The following is a 27,247-nucleotide window of genomic DNA, read 5'->3' as shown; positions in this document are numbered from 1 at the left end:
TTTTTTTACAAATAAAGTTTTATAGTGAATCAATCCTAAATCACTTTATACTGGCTTTGTTCCCACATGTACTTAAACAAGTCGTGGTGCCTGGGATCACTACCCTGGCATTTATTGCTTATTTTAAAAGGCAAGATTTTTGAAACATTTCATGTCATTACGATCCCACAACCATTAATAAGTGAGGAGGGTTTTTTCCCCACCACAAAGAGACAATTTCAAGTTAAATATGCACAGCAAGAGACTTTGCCTACAGTATCACCAGAGCTGGGATTTCCCTGAGCACTCAATGGACTCCTCATTTTCCCAGGTGGGCGTTCAGGTGTCAGGGCAGAAATCAGCTTCTCTCAGGCCCAATTCATGCCTGAAGCTGTCCAATGAATTTGGGTATTTTTAAATCTTAACCGCACATGGGAAGTGATGGGTGAGCTGTGGTCTACACAAAGCCTTGCCTGTAATCCAACACAAACCAGGCTGGATCTTCAAACATTCCAGTATTTCCAACATGAACAGAGTCAGAAGCAGCAGTACCTGGGGGATTATGGATCAAAATCACTGTAATTTGCAGATTTCACTGCATTACAGAAGAAGAAACGGAGGAAATTTTTTTTTTTAGGTGCAATTACCAAAGATTACAGAAGACAAGAAGGTTGGAAAAGGATTAAAATAGAAGAATTTAAGAATCTTATCATTAGCCACACTTCTTTTATGCTATTAAAAGCAAATCCACTGAGGTTAACACTAAAGAATGTTGTCGATGAAGTTTGCTTGATTTTAAACAGAAATAATTAAATACTGCTGTAGTTGTCTCAAGAAACAAATCCTTCTCAAGATCAAATATCTCCTTTAAGGTATAGAGGGGATTAAGTGCTATTGCAAGAATGTTCATGTAATTCTATTTAGAGCCATGAATTATGCAGGTGGGAAAAGACCTATAGCAGGAACAAAATAATAGTAAAAAAAGAAACAAATACAGGTGGCACTTATAATGGCAGATACAGAAGAATTCAGCCCTTGCTGCGTCCCACAGATCCTGGTGACAAAGTTATATGATCCTGCAACACTAAAAAGGGAAATTTAGATTTGCAATAAAAGAATTGAAATGGGGTTTTGCCTACCAGGCCCCTCCAAACCAGCACTGTGCACCATTTGCTCTAAGGAATGGTTATTCCATGGGGCAACAGACATTTTGATGTGCTGATTCCTTATTTGATGTTATTGAGAGGGAAGTGATGCTTTGCTAGAGTAAGATCTGGATTTACCTAAATCGAATAATAGGATTTTGTTTGCTGGTAAGGTCCTTTAACTTTCACTGTGTGTTCTGGTCAATATTTTGGGGTATTTTAAGCATCTCCTGGTCTTTAGAGGAGGAAATAATCAATGGGCTCAGAGCAGACACGTGAACTGCACTTTGTGCTTGTGGCTCTGCCAAACCACCATGGGAAAACATCCCATGAATGTTGGTGCTTCATTTGCCCTGGTTCTTTTGGGAAAAAAGAAAACCAGCTCCAGATCCTGAGTCTTTCCCCTGGAAGGGCCAGGTTTTCCCTGTAAAACTGGAAGATTCCTGTTTCATGGGTGTGTTGTGAAGATAAATAACACAAGGCGTTTTGATGGATAAAGTCTGTGGATTGCTCTCAGTAATTTCATTGGGATTCAAACTGGAGCTTGATTTCCTTTCCTTAAATTTATATTTCTTGCAGTTCTTTTTAAGGCTTCCAGAGGGGAAAAAAGAATTGAAGATTGTAAACCAAGAAGAAAGAGTCTTAAATCCTTTGATTCTACTTTTGTTCTAATGGTGAGGACTACCACCTGAAAGGAAGGTTTTATGGCTAAAACATCATTAGCTGCTGTGACTGAGGTGCTTAGGACATGCTGTAAATTTCTCTTAACTGCTGCTGATCCTTAACTATAATCCACATCTAAACCTCACATCTAATCAGCCAACTAATCAACTTTTTAATCAACATTTCACAAGTAGTCTTGACCTCCCTAAGACCACAGCTTTGAAAGGCACAGCTCCGTGACTGGGAAATCCTGGGCACTGCATGAGGCTCAGAGTTTGGATTTTTATTCAGCATTTTGACCTTGAAACCTCTGGATCCATCAGATTTGTCAGTGACAAAAGTGAGATCAAGCCCTGGACGCTGGGGGATCCTGCGTCAGTCTTGTTAATCGTGGTCATAGGAAGGGGCAGGGCTGCAGATGATCCCAAGGGATGATCCCTGAGGGCCAAGGGGTTTTCCAGGGCTGACAGCACCACCCAGCACCCCTGGCAGGGCTGACCTGGCACTGTGAAATCGGCCCCACATCTGGATTGCAGCACAAATCCCAGAGCTGCACCCAAAGGAAGCTGCTCCGTTGTGGGGTGTTCTACCCTGGGGATGATCCCGGTGAGAACTGGAGATGTGGAGCCCAGCAAAAGGGAAAAGCCATCCCTGTGAGTGCCCTGGCAGCCATCCCTCAGCTGCCTGGAGCTCCAGCCAGACCAACTGGATGTCAAACAACAGCTTTTCAGCAGGCACATTTGGGTTTTATTCTCCTGTGGGACTGGGAGTGATAAAACCTATTCACGGCAAGCACTTGAGGGACAATGTGGCTGCATGTGGCAGCAGCCTCCTTGTGCAGCTGCAGCTGCAGGGCTGGCACACACAGCCCTCACAAAAGGCTCCATCTCCCCTCCTTTGTGGGAGATTTCCTGGGATTTAGCCCTGCCTGGTGCTGATGGCTGACCTGAGCACAGGTCTGATGTTTAAACAGATTTATTCCTCAGAAAGCAGTGGTGGACAATGAATTTAATTCCATGAATACAGTAATGACACAGCCACACACTTCCTCCCTCCTGTCTCTTCATGTTCCAGGCTGGACTGGATAATCCAAAATCTCTCATGCCAGTATCACCAGTCCTAACTGCTCTCCAGCCCACCATTACTGTCAGCCAAACTGGGGTTTTAACTTTGTCTTTATTCTACCCAACACAAAAAAAGCAGAAACACCATTACCCCCCTCAGCAGCACTGAGAACAATGTATTTAATTCCACTTTAAATATTTAATTCTAATTTTCTACCAGTGCAAGAGAAAGTTTGAGCAGCCAAGAGATGTTCTCCTTCCAGTGAATGAAAGGATGAGGTCAAAATCTTTGGTCAAAGATTTTGATCAAAGGCTTTGGTCAAAATCTGGGGAAAATCTCTTGTATTTATCAAGAAAATAGAGACCCTAGTGATCAATATCAGCTGAAGGCTCCATACCAGGACAGCCACACTTTGTGGTGACAGTTATGACCTCCACAACATTGACCTTTTTCCAAACGAGGTTTCAACCACGGCTCCAAATTACAGACATTTATTACTGGAGACAAAGGAGTAAATCCATGACTGGGGCTAATAATGGACAGTTTATCTTTTATGCACATGAGTCTCTGTAAGGGAACCCAGAAATTCCTTCTCCAGTGACTTCCAGGAGTGCTGGGGCAGGGCAGGACACGGGAAGCGGAATGAGGGAGTCACTGCTGGCATCTGTGACCTCCAAGGGCTTTTCTCACCAAAACATTTGGAATTCTTTAGTTCTCCTTCAACTGCTGACTCTTCTTTGCCCTTCCCACACTTTGGGGCTCTGTGTTTAAAGAGTGTTTTGCTGCTGGACTGTCACAATAAAATCTCTCTTTCCTGAGATAATTTTACCCTTAAATGACTTCATTTCACTCCAAGACATCACAAAGTGCAAATAAAGGGTGTAAGTAAGGGGTTGTACCCAACGATAGCCTGAAGGATCATTACCCCTGAGCTAATTGCAGTCCTCTGGGGTGTTCTTAATGAGGGATTTTGACACAAGGGGTGGAAAGTGACTCCTTTGTTCTACCTGCACTTGGTGCCCCCATCCCTGGAAGTGTCCAAGGCCAGGCTGGACCAGGCTTGGAGCACCCTGGGACAGTGGAAGGTGTGGAACAAGATGGACTTTAAGGTCTTTTCCAACCCAAATCACTCCTGTAGTTTCAACGAGGGTGATATTAATAAATTAATAATTAGATGAATACACAGATCCTGAGGATTGAGCACCAGCTATTACCAGAGATACACAGAGGATAAAATATTCTGTTTACCAGCTGAAATAACAATCAGGCTGATTTAGTTTATCAGCTCCCTCATAGCACAAGACAGAATTAAAATGAGCTACTGTGGAGTTAATTTGAGATGTTTGTTTTTTTCACCACACTTTATGCACCAAGAGGAGAAAAATTGGTGAAACAATTTCATAAGCAAGTTGAAATATCTGGTGTTCAGGAGATAACAGGGAGATCTCTGTGTGGAAGAGGATCTGGTAAATCATTACTGTCTGTTCTTGCAGAAGTAGGCTGAGGAGCTGGGAGATTAATGCATGATAGAAGTTAAATCAATGTTTTTGGGATTTAAGTGTGGGTAATAAGTCCTGGTGCCATTTCACAGTGATGGAAGGGTTTGGGTTGGAAGGGACCTTAAAGACCCCCCCATTTCCAACCCTCCACATGGGCAGGGACAGCTTCCACTATCCCAGGGTGCTCCAAACCCCAGCAAGGGGCTCTTCAACATTTCAGGTTGAAATTGCAATTATTTTTTTTTTTTTTTAATGGAGCAGGTGCAGGGCTGACTTCCCCAGAATGTAAAATTCCGTTAAATCAGGCAGAGATGTGGGGACCAACTTCTCAGAACAGCAGTGGTATAGGCTGAAGGCAGATTATTGGAGGACATGGATTACTTTGGATTTCAGTGCTGGAAGCAAAAGGAAAGGTGTAGACTTGGTCTCAGGAATAAAAAATATCCTGTAAAACATCTCTCATTTAATAGAACCATTAAGGTCTGAAAAGACCAAGATCATTAAGCCCAACCCCTCCTCACACATTTTGCCAGAGAGATGAAACTGCGAATTTATGGAAAAAGCCCCACAATTTCCAAGGGACTGTTTCATATAATTGTTTTATCCAGTACATTTCTGAACAGGAAAATGCACATCAGCCAAGCTTTTCTTTTATGCAGGAAACACAACCAAGCTCTGACCTCACTGACATTTAGGGGGTTTGATCACTGGCACTAAATGCTTAACAAGCAGAGATTTGATTGTGTGGCACAAAGCCTGCATAATTTATTTTTAATAGTCTGATAAAATCCCTTGCATGGGTGAAAGATGCACAAAGATTTGGATAGTGGAGAGGACTCTTCCCGGAAAGATTTATAAGATGGCTGTGTTATGGGAAGAGAGATGGGGTGTTAAACTGCTGGGAACTGTTGGAGTAGGAGCTAAATAGAATGGGCTGAATACTCTCATTTTAAGGAGGACATGAAAACCAGATTCTGAAATATTCACTCTAAAAGTGGGTTCTAAAGCTGTGTAAAAGTACATTCTAGAAATCCTCTTGGTGGTAATGGGCATGGAGCTGTTTGGGCAAAGGTTGGACGTGGTGATCTCAGAGATCATTTCCAGCCTTAATGGTCCTGTGATTGTGTGAAAGAAATGAAAGTACCCGACTCCAGTAAAGCTGTTTTTTGTCAAGTTTGTTATCTATCAATATCAGCCCCGTAAACATCTCCAAACAGGACAAGGAGCACCCAGAGCAAACCTCCTGCAGGTTTCCCCAAAATGTTTGGGAAGATTCTGAGCAAATAAAGCCCTTCCTGAGCTGAGCTTTGCCTCTCACTGAGCTGCCTCCTTTGCAAGGTTTATCCTTGTAGGCTTTTATGCACCCCTGAAGTACTCTGGGTATTAAAAGATAAAGCCAGGCTTATTCTTGGGTAGAGCCCCTCTTATTACAGTTCTGCAAGACAACAGCAATACAAAATCATCCTGTGAGATGCACAAACTGACCTGCATTAGTTAATTTTCATTAGTTTTCATTCAACTTCATTAAAATCATAAGCAATGGTCTGTTTTAAGAGAGTGGAGTTTTAATTAAGCTGATCTTTGAGGAGGAAGTTGATGGGATTACATAAAGAGAGCTCTTCTTCAGCGTAATGAAAGTTGGTATAACTTTACCAAATTCAATTATTTCTTCCCAACACAGCATGAAAAATATTTGGGAAATGACTGAAACAATTCTTAGAGCAAATTATAGCCCTGTCAGAGAACAAGAAATCAGTGTGTCAAAACATGAGGATATTTCTGTGCAAAGCATCCAGCAAGTGACTTCATACAGATGATCCCTGCCTGCATATTATATTCCTCATTAAATCTATCTGCAGCTGCAAAGAGGAATATTTTCTGTTTGCTGTTGGAAATTAATAAAAAAAAGTAATAATAACCTGAATGAAAAACGTCCTCAAACATAATCCAAAGAAGGATGCAGGAAAATGTTATGTTTTAATTCACCTAAGATCTCTTGGTGCTGTAAAATCCTAGGTGCAGCTTCACAGCTTTTGTGAACCCCAAATAACTACATTTTCTGCAGTAAAACCAGATCTATAAAATTCCACTCGTTCTTCCCAGGTATGCATTTTTAATAAGTGGATTTTATATAGTGGTTCCCTCAAAGAAGGGCTGAAATTACAGCCACTGTTGGACCACAGACACTGCACTGTTCATGTTTTCAGTTAGAGCAAATTGTGGTGAGGGCAGAGATGCTCCAAGATCATCCTGGTGAGCCCTGGGGAGAGTGGCTGGGAAAAGAGCTGGAGAAATTCCCTCTCCCATGGATCTGATCCCACTGACATCAGCACCTGGCTGGAAATGAAGGAACCAGGAGGGAGCAACAGCACTTGAAGGGTTTTTGTTGAATTTTCTAATGCCATTATCACAAAATCCAGATAAGTGTGGGTTGGAAGGGACCTTAAATCCCACCCAGTGCCACCCCTGCCATGGGCAAGGACAACTTCCACTGTCCCAGGCTGCTCCAAACCCTGTCCAGCCTGGCCTTGGACACTTGCAGGGATCCAGCTTTTCTGGGAATTCCATTCCAGGGCCTCATCACCCTCATGGGGAACAATTCCTTCCCAATATCCCATCTAAACCTACTCTCTCTCTCGGTTTAAAGCCATTCTCCTTGTCCTGTCCCTACAGTTCCATATTTTTTCTTTCCTTCTTTTAGATCAAGATGGAATTTTTTTCAAGTTTACACCCAGCATTTTCCTGCAGGGCTGAAATGTACTGAGCATGGAGACACTTGTCCTTAAGGGATGCAAAAACCAGAGAGAAAATTGAACATATTTGCTGGTTTTAATCCACTTTTTATCTGTCTTGGTGAGAACTGTGCCTATGATGCAGAATTTATAGATTGCAATTCCTAATGCTTTATCATTAACTAGAATAGTTATTAATAGTATTATTAATAGTTATCAATAGTATTAGTTGTATATTATATATTAATAGTTTATATATTAATATATTATATATCATTATATATATTTATATATAATAGTTTATATATTAATATATTATATTATTTATTATATATATTATATATAATTATACAATATTATATATAATAATATATAATAATATTATGTAATATTATATAATATTATATAATATTATATAATAATATTATATATTATTTATATAATAGTTTATATATTAATATATTATATATCATTTATATATTAATATGTAGTAATATCTTATTTGTATTTTATATATTAATAGTATAATTATAGAATTAATAATAATATATAATAATATTATAGAATATAACAATAATATTATAGAATAGTGGACCTGGTCAAGTGTAGCTTCAGAATCCCAGGATTCTGAGCTTGGAAAAGCCCTCCAGGATCATCAAGTCCCAGCTGTGCCCAATCCCCACCCTGTCCCCAGCCCAGAGCTCTGAGTGCCACCTCCAGGGATGGGCACTGCAAACCTCACTGGGCAGTTCCAATTCCTGAGCACCCTTTCCATGGAGAAATTCCTCCTGCTGTCCAACCTGAACCTCCCCTGGCCCAGCCTGAGGCTGTTCCCTCTCCTCCTGTCCCCTCTGTCCCCTCTGCCAAGTGCCAGACAAGAGAAAGCCGCACTTGAAAGGAATAACTTGGTTTGTAGCTCCACCAATTTCTGTAGACAGAGAGGGTTTGTGCATTTTTCTGTTCCAGCCTGGGTTTCTGAGCCCTCCCTGTCACAGCTGAGTGGCTCCTGGCAGCTGACACCCATTAGGTGACATCTGGTGCCCTGGGCTTGCAGGCAGTGATGCCTCTGTGCTCTCCCCCTCCACAGGGCACAGATGGTGGACATTGATCCAGAGACCATTCAGCACAACTGGGAGGGGGACTCATGAAAGGACACTGCAATTCCCAGGCTCCCTGCTCCAAGTTTTCTCTCCCTTGAGGAAAATCAATGCAAAATGGGAGTCACTTATCAGATATTTCACGTCCAGGAAGGTACAAGCACGAACACAGCCCTGGAAATCTGGAAATGCACAGCTGGTGTTTTTCTCAGATGGCTTTTTTTTTTTTTTTTCTTTAAAAAATAAATTTTAATAGCAAAAGAAGTACAGGTGGAAAAATAAAAGCAAAAAACCACATTTCACACAAAAGCCTGAAGAAACAAAGAGATAAGCAAGCTCCCCACATTTTATGAATAGAAGATCATGGCAGGATTAGCCACAAAGCCATCAGAAAGTCTCACTAAGGTCACAGTGATTGTCTGGAGAGCAAAGGTTGTTCAACAGTGATTTCACTTCAAAACACAAACCACATCCAATTACACCACCAGCTGTAGCACAAATAACTCCAATAAAAGCCTTCATACTTCTCTTTGCTTATACTTTTAAGATTTCCCTGTCCAATCATTTCCAATCGGGGCTGTCCTGCTGTTAGAGAGATTCCAGTTCCATTACAGACAAACCTGCAGCTACTGATCAGAGCATTTCCCACCCCAAAACCAGGACACAGACCTGAAGCCTGTTTTTCTGTGGCAGCAGAGCAGCTGGGAGCAGAGGAGCTGCTCAGGCTCCTCTCAGAGCATCACTCCTGGCTCCGGAGGTCACCTTTGCTGGGGGGATCATTAATAAGCTGCACATTTTGCAAGGATTAACACCCACTAAACCTTGGCATTTATTCCAGAGACTGAGATCAATGGGGCACTTTAGCACAGGACTAACAACATCCCTGAGCTGCTTCTCTCCCTCTTTAATCATCTTTGGTGGGGGTACAGAGGCAGCCGTTCAGAGGGTTTGTTTTCTGGTTTATTTGTGGAGCTGGGAACTAATTAATCCCCTTGTTATCAAAGCAGAGCCTCTGATTGGGGTTGTCCATAACTCTAAAGTGGAGCCCTGAACAAACCACACGGAGACAAAGCCTGAAGTTCAGGCAGAGGAAGGAGCTTTGTGGAATACAAACAAGGGATAAAGTAGCCAAATTCTGGTTCTTTGATGGATCTGGTATGAAAAGGAAGACCAATACACTTTATACTTTGAATATTGTGTCTGTTTACACTCAGCAGAAAATCTGTTTGAACATTTATCTGTCAAATCTGCAGATCTCTTCTTTTCAGTGTCATGTCCCCATCATGTGTGTGTGTGTCCCAAGTAAAATAAAATCTACAAAAACTACAGAAGAAACAGCTATTGCATATGAAGGTGTATTTCCCATAATTGACATTATTTTTTCTGTATTAATGTTCTTCAATATAATTCACAGTGCTAAAACACATGGAGAAGGCATTTAGTGCTCTCTGCAGTTGCAGGGTAAGAGCAAAATAAGGATTTAAAAATAATAATAATACTAAAAAATATTAACACAAAAAGGTAAAAATTGTGAACATTGCTTCCATGGCAAATTCCTTCCCTTTTTCTGCAAGGCAGCATTTTGGAAAAGGGTCCAAAAGGAAGGATCCTTTTCCTGGAGCTTCATTGCTGGAGTGATTGTGCCACCTCCCTCCCTCGTGGGGGTCACTTGCCCAGAAGTCATCAAGAATTCAGGTGGGTTTGGTTTCATTGGGTTTTCTTGGTTTCTCTGCTCCAGCAGCAAACTTTCTGGGGAATTCAGAGTCCAATAATCCATTTTTGTGGGATTTCAAGACCTCTTATGCAAGAGCAGATCATTCCCCAATGCCTGTGCTGTTCAACTACCCAACCTGTCCAGCAGCTCAATTTACTTCCTAGTGCATTTTAATTCTTACAAATGCAAGTGAATTATGATGGATTTTTGCTCTCAGGTTTCCAATATCTGTCTCTGACAAGACCTCAAGGAATATTCACAAGACAAAAGTAGTGTAACTCCATGAATCTGAAATTACATCACCTCTGTATCGAAAAACAATTGCAAGGTTGCGTTCAGGAAAAAAAATTATGTTGAAATTTACTTTAGAACATGTCTAACAGGACTGAGGGGAAACGAAACCAATAATTTGGGAAATGTTTACTGATCAGCACTGTAAAATGAATAAATTCAATCTCACTTGAGCAGTGCCCCGGATTCATAAAGAGGAGCACCCTGGGATGGGTGGAGGTGTCCCTGCCCATGGCAGGAGGCTGGAGTGAGAAGATCTTTTAGGTCCCTTCCAACCCAAACCATTCTGCAATTCTGTGATTTAGGATTTTAGAGTAACCAAAACCCTCTGCATGGGGTCAACACCAAACAGCAGTTCAGGTGGGTTAATGGATGAATGTCAGAGCAGAAGGTGGCACTGAATGAGTAAAGCACCTCATGGGATGGGATCCTTTGTTTTTTAAAAAACTCATCTCAGCCCTTAAACTTTGCCTTGTGGTCTCAGGGATTCGCCCTTGAACAAGCTGATGCTTGTGCACAGTGGAGAGTTCAGATCATGTTAGTCCTTGATCTAATTCAGTTAGAAAGTTGATAAAGACATCCTGGCTTTATCCCCTGTGTCTGAAGGAGAGGCAGAAACGCTGACGGAGCCGCAGGGAGCTGGAGAGCTCCTGGAGGCACAGCGACAAAACCCCACGAGTATCAGCCCAAGGCATCTCCAATTTCCAGGAGCAAACAGGGCACAAAGCGTCTCCCAGCCCGAGTTTGTGCGAGAGACACCTTGGCTCGGCTCCTGATTCCCTCCTGCCTCCCAGCCCTGCTCCTGGTGCTCTCCTGTCTGCTTTAGAGACCACATCCCATCGCCCAGGTATTTTTAGCCTGCACAAGGACATCCTGCCCTTCATCCTGAGACTTTCCCTGAGACAGGGAAACTTTTGTCACTCCAGAGGCACCTTCTGAGGTGCCTGGAGGCCCAGCCCAGGCTGCTGAGGTTGCCCCAGCTTGCAGGAGTTGTCTGTGCTCTGACACTGTCAAAACTCCAAGAGGAGCAGCCCTTCCTTAAAGGGCTTTTGTTGAAAAGTTTTGTTTGTCCATTTCTGACAGCTGGAAACGCAACAGTTTCAGTTGGTTTGATTTTTTATTTTATTTTTTTTTTATAATTAATGTTTGCTTTTGGTTTGTTTCTTAGGTTTTTTTTTAATGTGTCACAGCCATATTTTATGAAAAATCCTTTCACTCGGATCTTTTCTCCTGGGAAGATGAGAAGCCTCAGCTTCTCCATGTTTTGCTGCTTTGGAATGTGATTTGGAGAACTGTTCACCCAGCATGTGAAATTGTTTTTACTTGATGACCAATGACAGCCACCTGTGTCCAGACTCTGGTCGGTCACAAGATTTTATTATCGTTCCATTCCTTCTTTGCCAGCCTTCTGATGAAATCCTTTTTTCTCTATTCTTTTGGTATAGTTTTAATATTCTTTTAATATAATATACATAATGAAATAATAAATCAGCCTTCTGAAACATGGAGTCAAGATTCTCATCTCTTCCCTCGTCCTGGGACCCCTGTGAACACCACCACATGTGATTTTCTTTTTTTTCTGATAGAATATCACAATTCTTCAAAAGCAAAATCTTTGACAAAGAAATGCTGATCTCATTGAATTTTTGCTTTGACAAGGTACCAGGCAAAGCCAGAAAATTTTGGTAACATGCAAATGTTTTATCCTGACCTCTAGGAAAAGACTGGCTTGATATTCAAATTTATCACCACTTTCTGTGTCATTTCTCAAATATATGGGCAGAATCTTTATTAGGGTTTAAGACAGTTCAGAAAAATCTAAATCAGAACTTTACAAGTTCTAATAAAAAGAAAATTCAGATGTTCAGGAGTTCAAAATTCAGCCACAGAAGCGTTACAGTCTTTGTTGAATGAAAAAAAATGAGACCATAGTATGGTTTGGGTTGGGAGGGACCCTAAATCCCATCCAGTGCCACCCCTGCCATGGCAGGGACACCTCCCACTGTCCCAGGGTGTGGAATGTCCCCCCCAGTGTCCAACCTGGCCTTGGGCACTGCCAGGGATCCAGGGGCAGCCACAGCTGCTCTGGCAATTCCATTTCAGGGCCTGCCCACCCTCCCAGCCAGGAATTCCCAATTCCCAATGTCCCACCCATCCCTGCCCTCTGCCACTGGCAGCCATTCCCTGGCTCCTGTCCCTCCAGGCCTTGTCCCCAGTCCCTCTGCAGCTCTCCTGGAGCCCCTTCAGGCCCTGCCAGGGGCTCTGAGCTCTCCCTGGAGCTTCTCCTCTCCAGCTCTCCCAGCCTGGCTCCACAGAAATCTTGAAGTGAACAATTCACTTTTTGGAGAAATATTTCTAAAATATATATATATTTTTTCACACTCTTGGTTGGAAATTGAAAAGTTTTAACAGCATTAATTTCCTCTGCAACTGAAAAATTCTGTTCCCAATCTTGTTTGATAAGAAAGGCATAAGGAAATTCTTTTGTTTTGACATAGAAAAGGGAAAATTTTTAATAAACTTTTAAAATTGGCTACAAGAAGCTTGGGCTAATCTGTTGCAAGCAACTTTTAGTCTATTTACTCTTGATACCACTTAGAAAAAGCCCCGTAATTATTTAGAAGAAAATTTTAATGAGGAAATACCTAAAATTCCATTTTAAATTTTATTCCTAATTAAAAATGGAGCTGCTAATTATAATGCCTATCTCCTTTAGAAGGTGCTGCAAGGCTTAATTAATTGTCAGTAAAGCTCATTTGAGAAGCTCACAGGAAGAAAGTGCAAAATTGTTTATGTTAATCAGGGGGAGAGCTCTGGATGGGGCTGGCAGGGGCTGCTGGGCACCTGTGGGCACATTCCAGGGGCTCCGTGTCCTGCTGTCCCCATTTCCCAGCCCAAGGAGCAGAGCAACACAGCTGAGGTGCTCCCAATGTCATCAGAGAAGGTTCCAGGAGAGCTGGAGAGGGGCTTGGGACAGGGCATGGAGGGACAGGACACAGGGAATGGCTTCCAGTGCCAGAGGGCAGGGATGGATGGGAGATTGGGAAGGAATTCCTGGCTGGGGTGGAATTCCCAGAGCAGCTGGCAGTGCCTGGGATCTGCTGGAAGTGCATGGGATCTGGAAGTGCAGAGCACCTGGAATTCCCTGGATCCCTGGCAGTGCCCAAGGCCAGGTTGGGCTTGGAAAATCCTGAGATGGTGGAAGGTGTCCCTGCCCACGCTCACTGGATGGGCTTTAGGGTCCTTCCATTCTGGAACTCGGTGATAAATTCAAGTAACTTTTCTCACTAAGGGAAGGGGACTCCCCTGCCTGGCTCTGCCTTTTCTCTGCTGAAGCAGTCCCAAGGGGGAAAATGGAAATCCAAGAAGGTTTGAAGTTCAATCAGAATTTATGTCTGTGCTTCTTTAGACAAGCAAGTCTCCCCTCCCTTTTTAAATTTAAATGTGTTCAATATGTGACATAGGAAGGGGCAGTTGAGTGTTTGCAGAGGTCACTCAGGGTCGGGATGGGATTCAATGACAGCTCCCACCCCACAAGTGGAGTCTGACAGCGTTCAGGACCCGGTTGTGGGGACCAGGACCAAACAAAACTATTCCCACTCCTGTTCCAAACCTAAGCCCAGTGCAGTGACCCAGTTTTTGAGGAGAGAGGTTTGTGATTACCTGACAGGAGCTCATATTTGTATGAGAGGAACAGCAAGAGCACATTTAATCTTTCATGCTCCGCTCTGACAGCTGCGCTTTCGCTCGCTCAGCTTTCCTGAAGGATGAGCCAGGCAGAGCTGATTTTTATACATCCCCAATTTCCAGACAGGGCTATGCACAAACTGTAGGAGCTGTTTGTCTGATTGAGGCACTAATTGTGTGGGCTCTGGCTGGAGCAGCGTGGGGAAGGCAGCGCGTTTCACGCTCGGCACCGGGGAAGAGCCACGCAACGCTGCGCGGATAAAAGGCTCGTGGTCCCAGCTGGGAAAACAGTTCCATTATCTCCCAGCTGCACAGACCTTCCACACGGCTCCGTTCTGCCTCGCTGAGCACCCTGCCTTGCTCAGAGCTCCAAAGAGTCCTGCAGGAGGTTGTGGAGACCCCGAGCCACGTCCCTGCTCTGTAAGTACAGGAGCGCGCTGGCTGCCGCGGTGTGGATGGTGCTGGGGAGCCGCGCTCGCTGGGCTGGGTTTTTATCCTTCCTCGCTCCTTTTCATTTGCATAAGGGGGAGAGAAGGGGGAAAACTGGCTGCTTTATTTCTCCTGCGTGCCTGGAAATGGCTGATGCTGCAAACGGGCGCGTTCTGGGCAGGAAAGGAGGTGTGGGATGGATTTGTATGCGAGTGAGGGCGAGGCGAGCAGAGCCCAGACTGTGCTGGCCACAGGCACCACAGGTGCATCACTGAGGCTCTCACAGCTCCCTGCTGCAGTGAAACGGGCACACAGAGCATGACAGTGCTAATTCTGGCACTTCCAGATGACTTTCTGCAGCATATGAAAAGCTGGAGTGGGTAATGAGAGCCTAACCTCATTTCTGCCGGCTGCAGGTGGAAAAGCAATAAATATAAATCTGCAGGGAAATGTAGGTAAGTCCTAAAAGGAAAGTTTTTTCCCCTGTTGCTCATTTGAATCATCAGAGGAAAATATAAGGCAAGTTCACAGCCTGTACTGAACTTCGGGTCTGCACCCAAGGACCTGCAGGAGCGTTAGTTTGGGTGTTGTTATTTATTTACGCTACATGACACAGCTTTAAAGGATGTGATACTTTATCAAAAGTTTGGGAAGTCTGTGCTTCCAGAAGCAAGTGCCTGACCAGAAGTTTCTGTTAAATCAGACATCCCCATGGTGCTTTTGGGGTGAATCCTTGGCTTCAGAGGGTTGTTGCACATGGAGAGGGTCTCCTCCAGCAGCTTTTGCAGGAGCAGGATGCTCCAAGCTGACAATTTCCTGCAGCACTTATGGAGCTGAATGATCAAGCAAGATGCAAACACTCTGCAAGTAACAGTTACTTGTCCTTTTATCAGCACTGCAACCCTTTGCAGATAAATATTGTGAGTCAAAATCCAAATATTTACTCCTTGAAGTAGCATTTCCACCTCCCCTTTTGTTTTTCTCCCCCAAGCAGAGGAGACTTGTGACTTCCACAATAAGTCCTGAAAGTTCTGAGGATTTTTCAGTGTGTGCCACTAAACCCTGCAGTGTTTGTAATTCCAGGCACCACAAATCCCCACAAATAACCCATCTCCATCAGCCAGCTTTGCCTGTGGTGCTCCAGAGGCACTGTGTCAGTGTTTCACATTCCACAAGTCTCTGCTTCGTGGGTTTTATGACACTAAAAAGTCCCAAATCAGTACCTCCATGAAGTCAGCAACAACCATAGATCACACTTTATCGTGGAAAAAAAGAAAAATAAAACCCCCCAATGTTTGCAGCTGTGGGTTTCAGATGCTGGTGAGGTACTGCTGGCCATGGATTACAAGTTTTACCTTCCATGCCGAGGATAAAATTATAAATTATCCATAACAACCTAAGTGCTTTAAATCAAGCAGGAGCCATGTCTCTTTTCCTTTGCTTCCAGCTTTACGACCACTATTAAAAAGGTTTGTGGTGCATAATAAGCTACCCTAAAATTAATTTCTTGCCATTGGAGCAAGTATTTCCCTCACAGAACAAGGTGCCAGTGTGCCCAAGGGGCCTTGAAACACAAAGCTGGGTGGCTCAAAGCACTATTTGTGTTTGTACTGAGAATTTTCATTGGAAGATATGTTGTGAGTATGTGGGGATGGATCAGCTCTATGAAACAGCATCAAATCTGTATTTTCCTCCCCAAAACTGCATGTTACAGTATTCCTTCTGTTAAAAACTGAGTTTATTGCAGAAGATTGCCACAGATTGGCCTCTGCTCACCTTCCTCAGGGACAAAAAGACACAAAAACCATCTTAATGGTGCCCTGCTTGTTCCCAGCCTCTCACCCTGTTTCTGCAGCAGGGGAGGCTCTTGCAGAGGAGGAAAACCAGCAAGTCTGGCCCAAAAAAAATCATTTATTCCTTCTTCCCAAGGGCTGAATTCAGGCTGGCCATAACTCTGTGCTTGGGGAAATTTGTAACTTTGTCTGTCTCCGGGAGAAGTGGAGACACAAAGAAATTCAGGCACAGTTTTACAGCTACAACTCCCTGCCTGGCAAAAACCATCCCTGGGACACACAAAAAACCCCAGGCACAGCAGAATTTAGGTGATTGGGTGACCCTGTTTGCAGCCAAAAACGATCAGGCTCCACAAGTCTCTTATTTACACAAAGGCTTTCCACAAGTGCAGAATATTCAAGGAAAAAAATGAACACCTTAAAAAGAGAACAAAGCATCTTCAAGTGCCCTAATCACAGTAAACAAGAACAACTCCAACCAAAATAGATCTGGGCACTGTGCTTAACAATTCCCCATCTTTTGGAGGAATAAAAAACCACACAAGTGTGAGACAGAGCATCGGAGCTATGGAAACCCTACCTGGAGCTAGGAAAGTGCTAAACACACCAGGTCAGCACAGAGCAACGAGCCAGCAAGACATTTCTGCACAAGAATCCCTCATGGGGACTCGAACTGCTCAGTTTCAGAGGCTGGGGGAGAAGCAGTGAGGAAAAGCTGGGATTTTTCCATACCTTTGTGCTCTCAGCTCTGTCTCCTCTCCTCCAAGGAGCTCCTGGTGCAGAAACTCCAGCTGTGGCTTTTCCTGCTGGATGAGGAGCAGCTGCTCAGCACTTCCTGCTGCTTTTATTCTTGAGGGTATAGGGCCTTCTTCCCAAAATGTTTGGGGAAAAATGATTGATCTGTCTTAATGCCCTTCCTGAAGGGGCTCCAGGAGAGCTGGAGAGGGACTGGGGACGAGGGATGGAGGGACAGGACACAGGGAATGGCTCCCACTGGGAAAAGAAGAGGTTTAGATGGGATATTGGGCAGGAATTGTTCCCTGTTGGGGTGGGAAGGGGCTGGGATGGAATTCCAGAGCAGCTGGGGCTGCCCCTGGATCCCTGGCAGTGCCCAAGGCCAGGCTGGACACTGGGGCTGGGAGTCCCCTGGGACAGTGGGAGGTGTCCCTGCCATGGCAGGGTGGGATGGGATGAGCTTTAAGGTCCCTTCCAACCCAAGAAATTTCACTATTAGATCTCATCTCTTCATTAATTTTGGGGGTCTTTGTGTTCTGGGTTTCCTGTAAGAGTTCCAAGTCCAGAGTATGCAGTGCTGAGGGGAACACAGAGAGAGGGATGGGGAGGAAGGAGCTGGGGAGAAGAAGAACAATTTCCCTCACTTACACCCTCAGATGTATTTTTAGCCGATGAAGACCAGAAGGAAAGGACCAAGTGAGTCAGAAAGGCAGTTTGTTTTATTAAAATTCCTGACAGCGTCTGCTGTAATGCTCTTGTTAAAGGAGATGGAAAACATCAGAATGATGAGAGAAGCTGTGTTCTGTCCTTGCTCTTGGCACAACATAATAATATGGAAAGGAGTGGAATTGGTTTCCCAGGAACTGGTTTTATTGGCTATATCCAAACATGAATGACCCAGGTACACAAAAACCCTCCCCGGGGTTCTGAGCCAGCTCCCACCAGAGGCAGCTCAAACAAATAAAAACATTCTGCCTACTTTTCCTACTATAAATCCTTCCTTCTCTTCAGCACACCCTGATGTGATCACCAATAAGATCCATTTTTTTAATGAGATTCTTCAGAAAAAATATAAATGCTTTATATTTAGTAATGAATTCAGCTCTCCCATGGCTGCAACCAAAGCATGGAGGGATCCCAAATCCCTCTTTGTGGGGGTGCCTGCAAGGAATCTTTTATTAAAATTCTCTTATTAAACTTATAAACTTACCTCTTATCAATGGGGAGAGATTGTCTGGAAAACAAGGATCCTCTGCTGCAAAAAGGAGTGTAAATACCGAGTGTGTACCTGATTTTAATTCCCATCCCTGTGATTCACACTGGGAATGTAGAACCGGGCTGGGACAAAGTTCTGCACCAAGTTTCTCACTGAAATGAATGAATTTTCAGACATTCAGTGATTCTTTCTGCTTCAAACACACCTTTCCCACTGCCTGGTCTGTTGTGGGGTCAGGACACCAGGAATGGATCACAGAATGCTTGGCACTGCTCCTGAATCCCTGATGCTCTTCAGCCATTCAAATCCATTTCTCCCAGACGCTCCCTCAGCCACTTTGGTGTGTGCAGAACACGAGTGGTGCCTTTGGTGAGAGCAATGGGGATTAAAAGCACAGAAGTTTCTGCAACTTCATCTCTTCCAGCAGTTTCTGATAATCCTACCATGAAATTACAAAAGCAGCGGGACCAGAGCAAACCTCCCTGGAAATTGTACTCCCTCCATTTGGAAAGGAAGCCAGATAAGGTGGAGATTTTTATCAGCTAAATGAGAGAGCTGTGTCACATGGGCTACCCAGTGTCCCACCCCTCAGCTGAAAACCCTCAGTCAGGACAGAATTTGGGCTGGTGAGCACTGGATCTGTGAATCCCTGCCTTTCCCAGCGTGTTGCAGCTTCCAAGGAGCTTGTCCTGGAGCCAAGGAAAGGAAAACAAACCCAAAATTCTGCACAGAGCCACACTGGGCACCCACACCGTGACCTCCATCCTGCAGAGCCGCTGGTTCTCCCTCGTGCCTCAGTTTCCCTCCTCTGATCCATCAGCTGGCAGCCACTGTTCCACTGCCCCTGATGCTTTAAAGGGGGATAACCCTGGAGCTGTTTCACCCTGTTTTACCCCTGGCACTGGCATTGTCCCTGGCACTGCACATCCAGACTCTCCTCACACTGATCTGTCCTGCTCATTTCCCTCCTTTCCCCACGGATGGGGTTGTTTTCCTTTGGTTGGTAATAGCAGGGAAGCTCTGCAGGCCCCAGAGAGGGAATTTCTCGCCCAGAAATTGTTTTGTCTGCTGGTTTAGAGGGAGCACTTGGGCTGCACAGCGGGTTAGAGGTTTTACCCCTGTTAAAGTCACTTAAACTGCCACCTTTCCCTCAGCACTGATATCATTAGTGGTGACACATTGCTGCAGCCTCTCCACAGAGGTCACCCAGCCCTTTCTGGAGCTATCACACAAAGCTAAAAGCCATAAATATTATCTTTAACCCTCTCCTTTCCTGTGCTAAGCACAACTGCTGGAGGTACGGGTCTATTTCTTCCCTGAACACACCAAATCCATCAGTTAGGTTCGTATTTTCTGTCCTGGCTCAATTTTCCCACCATGAAATAAAAAAAAAAAATAAAAATACCAATATTTGGTATTTTTCTAATGCCTGGGCAGCTGCATTCCCATCTGTCTCTGAGGGCAGAGCCACAGGGGAAAGGCTTGTCAGAGGGATCTTACAAGAGAAATCTGTGTTTCAGTTTTTCATGAATTCCTTTGCAAAACCTGGGCTTAAAGGTGTCCCTGCCCATGGAAGGGGGTTGGGACAAGACTGTGGTCTTTCCAATTCAAAGTGTTCTGTGATCCTCTGAAAAACTTTACATAAAAAGAAACAGGCTCCTTTTTTAAAAAAAAAGGAGAGAATTCCCGTAGAGCTGAGTGTGCTCCAAATATTTGTTGTTGCTTTTTAAGTACCAAGCAGATTTTGAGCAGGATAAAGTCAGGCTAAAATCTGTGCAAAAAATGTCAGGAAAATCACCTGTGCCAGGCTGGAGGTGTGGTGAAGAAGAGTGAGGAGGTGGAGCCCCCATCCCTGGAGGTGAGGAAGAGTCAGGAGGTGCAGCCCCCATCCCTGGAGGTGAGGAAGGGTGAGGAGGTGGAGCCCCCACCCCTGGAGGTGAGGAAGGGTGAGGAGGTGGAGCCCCCATCCCTGGAGGTGAGGAAGAGTCAGGAGGTGGAACCCCCATCCCTGGAGGTGAGGAAGAGTCAGGAGATGCAGCCCCCATCCCTGGAGGTGAGGAAGAGTCAGGAGGTGGAACCCCCATCCCTGGAGGTGAGGAAGGGTGAGGAGGTGCAGCCCCCACCCCTGGAGGTGTCCCAGGAAGGGCTGGAGGTGGAGCTCAGAGCTCTGGGCTGGGGACAAGGTGGGGATTGGGCACTGGATGATCTCAGAAGGATTTTCCAAGCTCAGAATCCCAGGATTCTGTGAAATGCCCTTGCTCAGGTGGGGCTCCCTGGGGCTGAGTCCAGCTCCTGCTCAGGTCTCACACAGCCCTTCCTGTTCCCTGTGTGCTGAGCACAGAGCTGCATGTTTAATACACCATTTGGCCACTTTTCCATATTTTTTCCTGCTTGTTAATAGGATTACCCACCCCCTGTGCTGCTGCCATGCCCCAAACACGGTGCCAGGGCTGCTCCATCCCCCTCTCCATCCAGGTCTGACTCCATCTGAGCCATCACCTCAGCTCTCACTCAACTGCCTGGAGCAAAGGAGAATCCTGGCTTATGAACCTGCTCACAATTGCTGCAGTTCCAGCCAGGAATAAACTGTTCTTAACCTAAATACTCCTCTGAGGACACTGAGCTCGGGGGAAGAAGCATAACTGTGCTGTATCTGGTACAGGCAGGGATAAGTGAGCCTGGACACGCTGGATAAGTTGGGAAAGCAGCTGGAAAGAGAGGGGAGGGAAAGGAGAGCAGTGGTGAGCACAGCTGAACAATAATGACCACTTTAGAATGTAGTAAATGCAATGTTTCCAAATAAAACACAGGCTGTTGGAGCTACAAAGAATGAAAAGGCTGCCAAAGTGGAAGGTTTGTCCAAAGGCAGCCCAAAAAATACCTCAAGGAGAAGGGAAAGTCCAGGGTGTGAAAAGCCCTTCCATAGTGAGAGTGAGGCTGTGGTTGGGAGCAGCAGCCATGGAATAATCGATATGGCAAATTAAAGAGTAATAAAAATGATAGAGCAAAGTGGGCAAAGCTCAGTGGAAGAAGAGCTGGTGTGGAATTAAATTTACAGGGAAAAGATTTTTTTCACTTTAATGCAAAATGGCCACTAAGGTGAGCCAGGATCTACCACTGAATCTCAGGGAAATCCTGATAACAAGAGACTTCAGAGGCATTTTGGGATGCTCTGGGGAAAGCTGTGGGGAGTGCTGTTTGGAATTCCTCTGTACTTGAGGTATTTCAGCATTAATTGCACAGCTTTACTCAGAGATTACTCATTTTCAAGTTAGTCTTACTGAAGGTGTTGAATAATGGATGATATTAAACTTTGGGTTTGGGATTCAAGGAATTGATTTGGAAGACATAGGTGAGACAGCCCCAAAATCAAACTTCTGTCAAAAATTAGCAGAATGAAAGTTACACTTGAAGTGCAAGAACTGAGAAGAAAAGCACCTTTCTCCCTGATTTAGGCAAAATAAAAATGACTAAGCCTGTCACGATTTTACCTCTTTGTCTGGCTGACTTTCTCAGCAAGATTGATTCCAAATCCAGCTAAGCCCTGAAAGGAATTAGCAGGAAACTGCTTTGTTGGAGGATGCTGAGGGCGTGGGTTGAGCAGCCAGGGAAGCAGCAGCAATACCCAAAAATAAAAGCCCAGCCCTGATTAACCAGGGGGCTCTGTTGGGCTCACTGGAGTGTGAGTAAACCATAAAACCTCTCACTGAAACCCACAGAGGCAAAAGCAACACTTTGAGGGAACAAAAAAAGCAGGTGAGGAAGTTTGTGAGGCCATAAAATCAGAGAATACAGAATGGGAGGGATTTAGGGAGCATCCAGGGCCAGCCCTGCACAGCCCAAGGTGCAAGAGATGCCTCCAGGAAGGTGTCACTGCACCACCAGAGCTTTGGGTTAAACTCCTGCTTTCCTCTAAAGCCCAGCCTAACTCTGCACTTCTGCCAGAACCCAGGAAATTCCTCTGGCTGCCCTGGAGGACTCAGGACCCTGTCAGGGAGCTCAGAGACCTTGGCATGGAGTCAAAATCAACTGTGCCTTCCATTTTAGCCCTTGGAAAAAACAATTACCAACCTTCTATGAGGATTCACAAGCCAGGAAAGTTTAAGTAGAATGATAGTTAGTTTGTTATGAGATAGAAAAGTAGAATTTTGAGTTTTTAGAATGGGGGTTCAGAAGCCAGGATGGAGGGATTTGGGTGTGCCTTGTCCTTCTTCCTTCTTCTTCTTCTTGGCCTCCATCTTCTGGGTGATGGTGGCACTTTTGGATGGGTTTAGAGTAGAAAATCACTGTCTAACAGAGGTGATAGGTATTGGAAAATTATTGTAAATAATCTACATGTAGTTTTTAGTATAAAAAGATAACACTGCCCTGAGGTGGTCAGTGTGCCACAGACTGACCTGCTGGACAGACCTCAGCAGGTCAGGGAAAGGATGTTATAGATAACAGCAAATAAACAACCCTGAGAACCAGAACAGGAGAATCCTGACTCCTTCCTCAGCTGCCAGGTTGGGAACAGAGAGTCTCTGACACATCTTGGGGTCATCCTGACCACAGAGACTCCGAGACACTTCCAGCCCAGGCCGGGCTTGGAACGAGCAGGAGGAGCTGATCTCTTCTGAGCCACACACAGGGCAGGGGCAGGGGATCTCCAGGCTGTTCCCAGGAATTCACATCCTGCAGAGGTGTTTCACTGTTAAAGAAAAACCCTAATGGATGTTTCTGTTCTGCTTTTATTTCAGTGTTTTGGAGGAGCAGTAATGCTTTGGGTAAAATTCAAATCAATGCAAACTTCATAAGCCAATAAAATTTTATAGATGGTTATCCAATATGTAATTTGTTACACAATTTCTCTGTGGCTTCTGTTTATTGAGACATAAAGACTTTGCTTTTTTTAAGGCAGGTTTTATGTGAGGAGGGCATAAGAAGGAATAACCTTTCATACCTATTGTGCCAAAAAACTAAATTACTCTTAACCCAAACCATTAATCTTGTGGTGGCAGCCTAATGAGACCAAAGGAAACAGAAACAAACTGCCTGGAATCTTCTTGAAGGGACAACTTTTATTTCCACCAAGCCTGTGGCTGCCCAGGTTGGCCACATGGATGTCACAGTTGATAATACCAGATAATATCATAAAAAGTAATCCAGGAAAATGATGAGGGTATAAAGCTTGAGACAGGGATGAGTGTAGAAGAGATGTTCAGGTGTAGCTGCACACTCTGTTTATTTCCTGGCAGGAATTTCCTGCTGGATGTGAGTGATGGAGGGAAGGGAAGGAAGTCTGAGCAGCAGCCTGGGGGCTGCTCAAAGAGAGATCAGCTTGGCTTTGGTGATTGGGATCAGGAGGGCTGGGAAAGCTCTCAGGAAGAATGATCCCCACCCCAGTGAGGAAAATCACTGCAGTGCCTGGTGCTTATGACTAAGATGTTCTTTCTCTAATACAACTTTTCTCTCTGCAATATCCTTTGGCCTGTACACAACATCATTTTTCCCAGTGTAATTTCAAAGCAAACGAGGAAAACTCGGGAGCAAATGCGACCTTTCTTTTTTATGTTTTATTTTTTGGAGCCAAACACACAAACATAAAAGGAGCTTTTACTCAGTAGGTCCTGCTTGAAGTATGAGTGCACTGACCTGGAGATACACACAGAGTAAAAGCCAATTTGAGGCTGTCTCATAAGTTAAGTGAAGCTCCAATCTCGGGGAATCTGATCTAAATCTTGCTGAAATCAGTGGGATGTATTTCCCTTTCCCCGGGCTGGACCAGCCCTTGCATGCTGCTTATTATCTCCATTAATTCCTGGGTGATTTCCCCTCCACACAGTGCAGTTGTGGCTGTGGGATTTGCCTGGGTAAAGGAATTGAAGTATGTGGTGATGAACTTTTTTTTGGTTTGCTTACAAAAGAAAGAAAATCTAAAGATGGTGGTATTGTGATGAAGGAAGGAATGATGAATTTGACTCCATGTTCTCAGAGGGCTAATTTATTGTTTTATGATACTATATTATATTAAAGAATGCTATACTATACTAAAGAATACAGAAAGGTACAGACAGAAGGATAAAAAGAAAATAATGAAAGCTTGTGACTCTTTCCAAAGTTCCCACACAGCTTGGTCCTGATTGGCCAAAGAGTGAAAATAACCCATAGCAGAACCCAATGAAACAATCACCTGAGGGCAAACAATCTCCAAACACATTCCACATGTGAGCACAACACAGGAGAAGCAAATGAGATAATATTTGTTTTTATTTTTCTCTGAGGCTTCTCAGTTTCCCAGGAGAAAAATCCTGGGCAAAGAAATTTTTCAGAAAGTGTGAATGCCACAGAGTGGATCCCTTCAGACCCCAAACTTGCTATTTCCCTTAAAGGATGACAGATTTTTGTGAGAGGAGCAGACCAAGAGAGGAATAGACACAATCTGTGTGTTGCTCTTAGCACAGCAGTGGTGAAAAAAAAAAAAAGGATTTGTGTCATTATGAGGGAACAACATTGTTTTATGTGCCATGGGAAAAGGAGAAATAGTCCATTATTTAGATCAGCACCAGTAAATGGATGTTTTTGAGACTGAAAAGCAGGGCCATATCCTTCTTATCATCTCCATTCAATCTCCTAAACTCTTGCTGAACCTGTAACAGAGCCTGGGCTGCGAGAGGGAGCGAGCCAAGGCTCGGAGTGACACAGAGTGACACCAGCAGGAGTTATTAGAGGAATTTATGAGCACAATCAGACACAAGCATGACAAGAAGTTGGGGAAGAGCTGCAGTATCCAGGAAACAATCTGCATTATTAAGAGCAGAACTCCAGGGAAGGTGTGATGAGCTTGACAAAGTGCAGACACTTCACTTCGGGATCCTCCTCAAAGTCTCTCCCTCTAAACCAGAAACACTTTAAAGCCCATTAGAGACCAAACTCTATTTTGGGATTTTACCACAGCAGCTCCAAGGAAATGTGTAGAAACTCGATGATGGAGCAGATTGCAGGGATGTGAGCTGAAAATGAGGCTTTTACAGTGTTTTTTCTGCAGCTGGTGGGATGGGTTTGGTAGTCCTGGCGAAGCAGCAGGTTGGGGTTGGCCAAGGCTCCAGAGGTGGCTCTGAACTGGTGTCAGTGCTGGTGTGAAACTGGCCTGAACCTCTCTGAAATGGGGCATAACCAGCACAGCTTCCTGAGAGCTCAAAAACAGATTTGGAGATGAAACTTTATTGTTAAATATTTTAGATCGTCATCCCAGAGGTTGCATCTCTCCCAGAGAGGAAGGAGGGATGTAACCATGGGGTTTCATTGTTCAGGTTTACCAATCAAACTATAAATCAAAGGATTTTTTTTTCCTTTTAATATGTAGCCCAAATTCAGCAAAACACCTAAATCCATCTTTTTCAGCTCATATGAGAGTGATCCTACAGCAAAGAATGCACCTGAAAATTTGTTAATTAGCAATTTCTGCTATGGAGTAGCCATTCCACAAAGCTGGCATTAGACAGACCCTGAAGCAGGGAGCTTAAATTCCAAAGACCCCTTAAATTCAATGTTTTCCTTGAACAAATCCTTATTTTTCTCTGGAATATTAGCAGTATTAAATCACCAGCCTCCAGTTTTGAAGGCAATTTATCTTGGGAACCTTTAAAAAGGAAGGGGAAATTTGGGATGTTGAACTGTTTTGTTTTTATCCATGTGGAAAATGAAAGTGTGACTCCTTGATAATGAATGCACTCATGGATTTCTTAGGACAGAACATTTTTTTTTCTTGTTCTAAATGTGGTGGTTTGGACTTAAAACAAAGGACAACCTTTGTAAGAGGTTTGGTGAAATCATGTGCTTTAGTAGAGACTCCAAAAGGCAAAAGTTGCTTTTGATAAAGGATAAAGGAATGATAAGAGAATGAGGAAAGATCCCCTTTGCAGTGGAAAGACAGATTTTGATATTCTTCAATTCAATTGAACCAACAACTGTAGGAGTTTACAACAAACAGTTTGATGCAGGAATGAAACCAGAGAAATTTCACTTCTTGTGCCAACACAATGACACAAAATGGATTAAGGGTGCAGGAACTGCTTGGGAAGAACACAGAAACAGGACATAAAAGTGGAAAGGAAAATACACAGCAGGGGATGAGAAGGGAGGGAGAAGCAGCTAAACATGGAATTTTCACCAGTTCCCTTTAATTGGCACAATAACATCATTCAAACTGTCAGGATTTTTCCCTCTGGAGATTTCTCTGGTTAATTTTGAGTTTTCCCTGCACTTTTCCTGGGTGCTCAGGACCGTGGTGGCAAGGGAATAATGGGAATGATTCCCAACAGCACCCACTTAAGCAGGAAAATCATTTGCATCAGGACCTTGCCAAGCAAGGGCTCCTCAGAACGGCCTGGGGAGAGACAGCAGTGCTTAATTCACTTTTTCTTTTCTGTGTTAGATCATTTGGCATTGGCTCCTCTCAATTATTCTCTGTGATTCCAACAACATATTTTGGTGCATAAAGAGAGTGGAAATGAAAGCACTGAATAGAAGGGGATGAAAGAGGTTCCTTGGAGAGCTGATGTTAAAAGGCAACAGGTGAAAATCCTGTTAGATTGCAGTGTCCAGTTTAATGGATGAGGAAACAAAGCAGAAATGAAAAGGAAGTTCTGCCTCTGGAAAAAAAAAAAATGCACTGCCAGGATAAATCTCTTGCTAAATATTTATATCCAGTGCTGGCCTTTCACAGCCCTTCACGTTTTTGAATTTTAGAATAGATTTATTTTAAATAACTGCATACATAAATAAGTGCATCCTAAATATACCTCTCTGTGTATTAGGAGACTCTAAGTAAAATTATTATTCTTATCATAAACCAGATAAATTTAAAGAGTTCTTCTTCCAAATAGATTTGGTCCTGGTTGCCAGCTGGTACAAATTTGTATTTTTCCACGAAGGTCAAGGTTTCCCTGCTCTCACCCTGGAGCAGCCAACCCTGTTTACCTGTTTAAAACCCAGAACTCCTCCAGAATAGCAAGTTCAAGTTCTTTAGTGTACCCAGGAAGGGAAAACTTTCCTAAATCTTGATTACTATTCCAGCTAACATTTTGCTTTCCTAACCTGTTCTGGGTTTGTAGGAATTGTCTGCTGCATATCCAGCAGATGCAAATGCATCAACCCCTGCGTGTGTGACTTGTTTGGAGTGCAGGGCAATTATCCAGGAATAAAATCAATTTCCAACAAA

General features: G+C 44.0%; 1 protein-coding gene across 3 annotated transcripts in view; it reads left to right on the top strand.

The window, feature by feature from the left end:
- Positions 1 to 13,990: 13,990 nt before the first annotated feature.
- LOC136561650 (contactin-6-like) overlaps positions 13,991 to 27,247 on the top strand; it is a 130,939-nt gene continuing 117,682 nt past the window's right edge. For all 3 annotated transcript variants that reach the window (XM_066558056.1, XM_066558055.1, XM_066558053.1), the window contains exon 1: positions 13,991 to 14,292. The gene's annotated coding sequence lies outside the window, so the exon portion shown is untranslated. The remainder of the gene's footprint in view (positions 14,293 to 27,247) is intronic.

Source organism: Molothrus aeneus, chromosome 12 (assembly GCF_037042795.1).
Source record: "Molothrus aeneus isolate 106 chromosome 12, BPBGC_Maene_1.0, whole genome shotgun sequence".
NCBI lineage: Eukaryota > Metazoa > Chordata > Aves > Passeriformes > Icteridae > Molothrus > Molothrus aeneus.
Note: the sequence above shows the minus strand (reverse complement) of the source record. Positions and strands in the feature narration are given on the sequence as shown.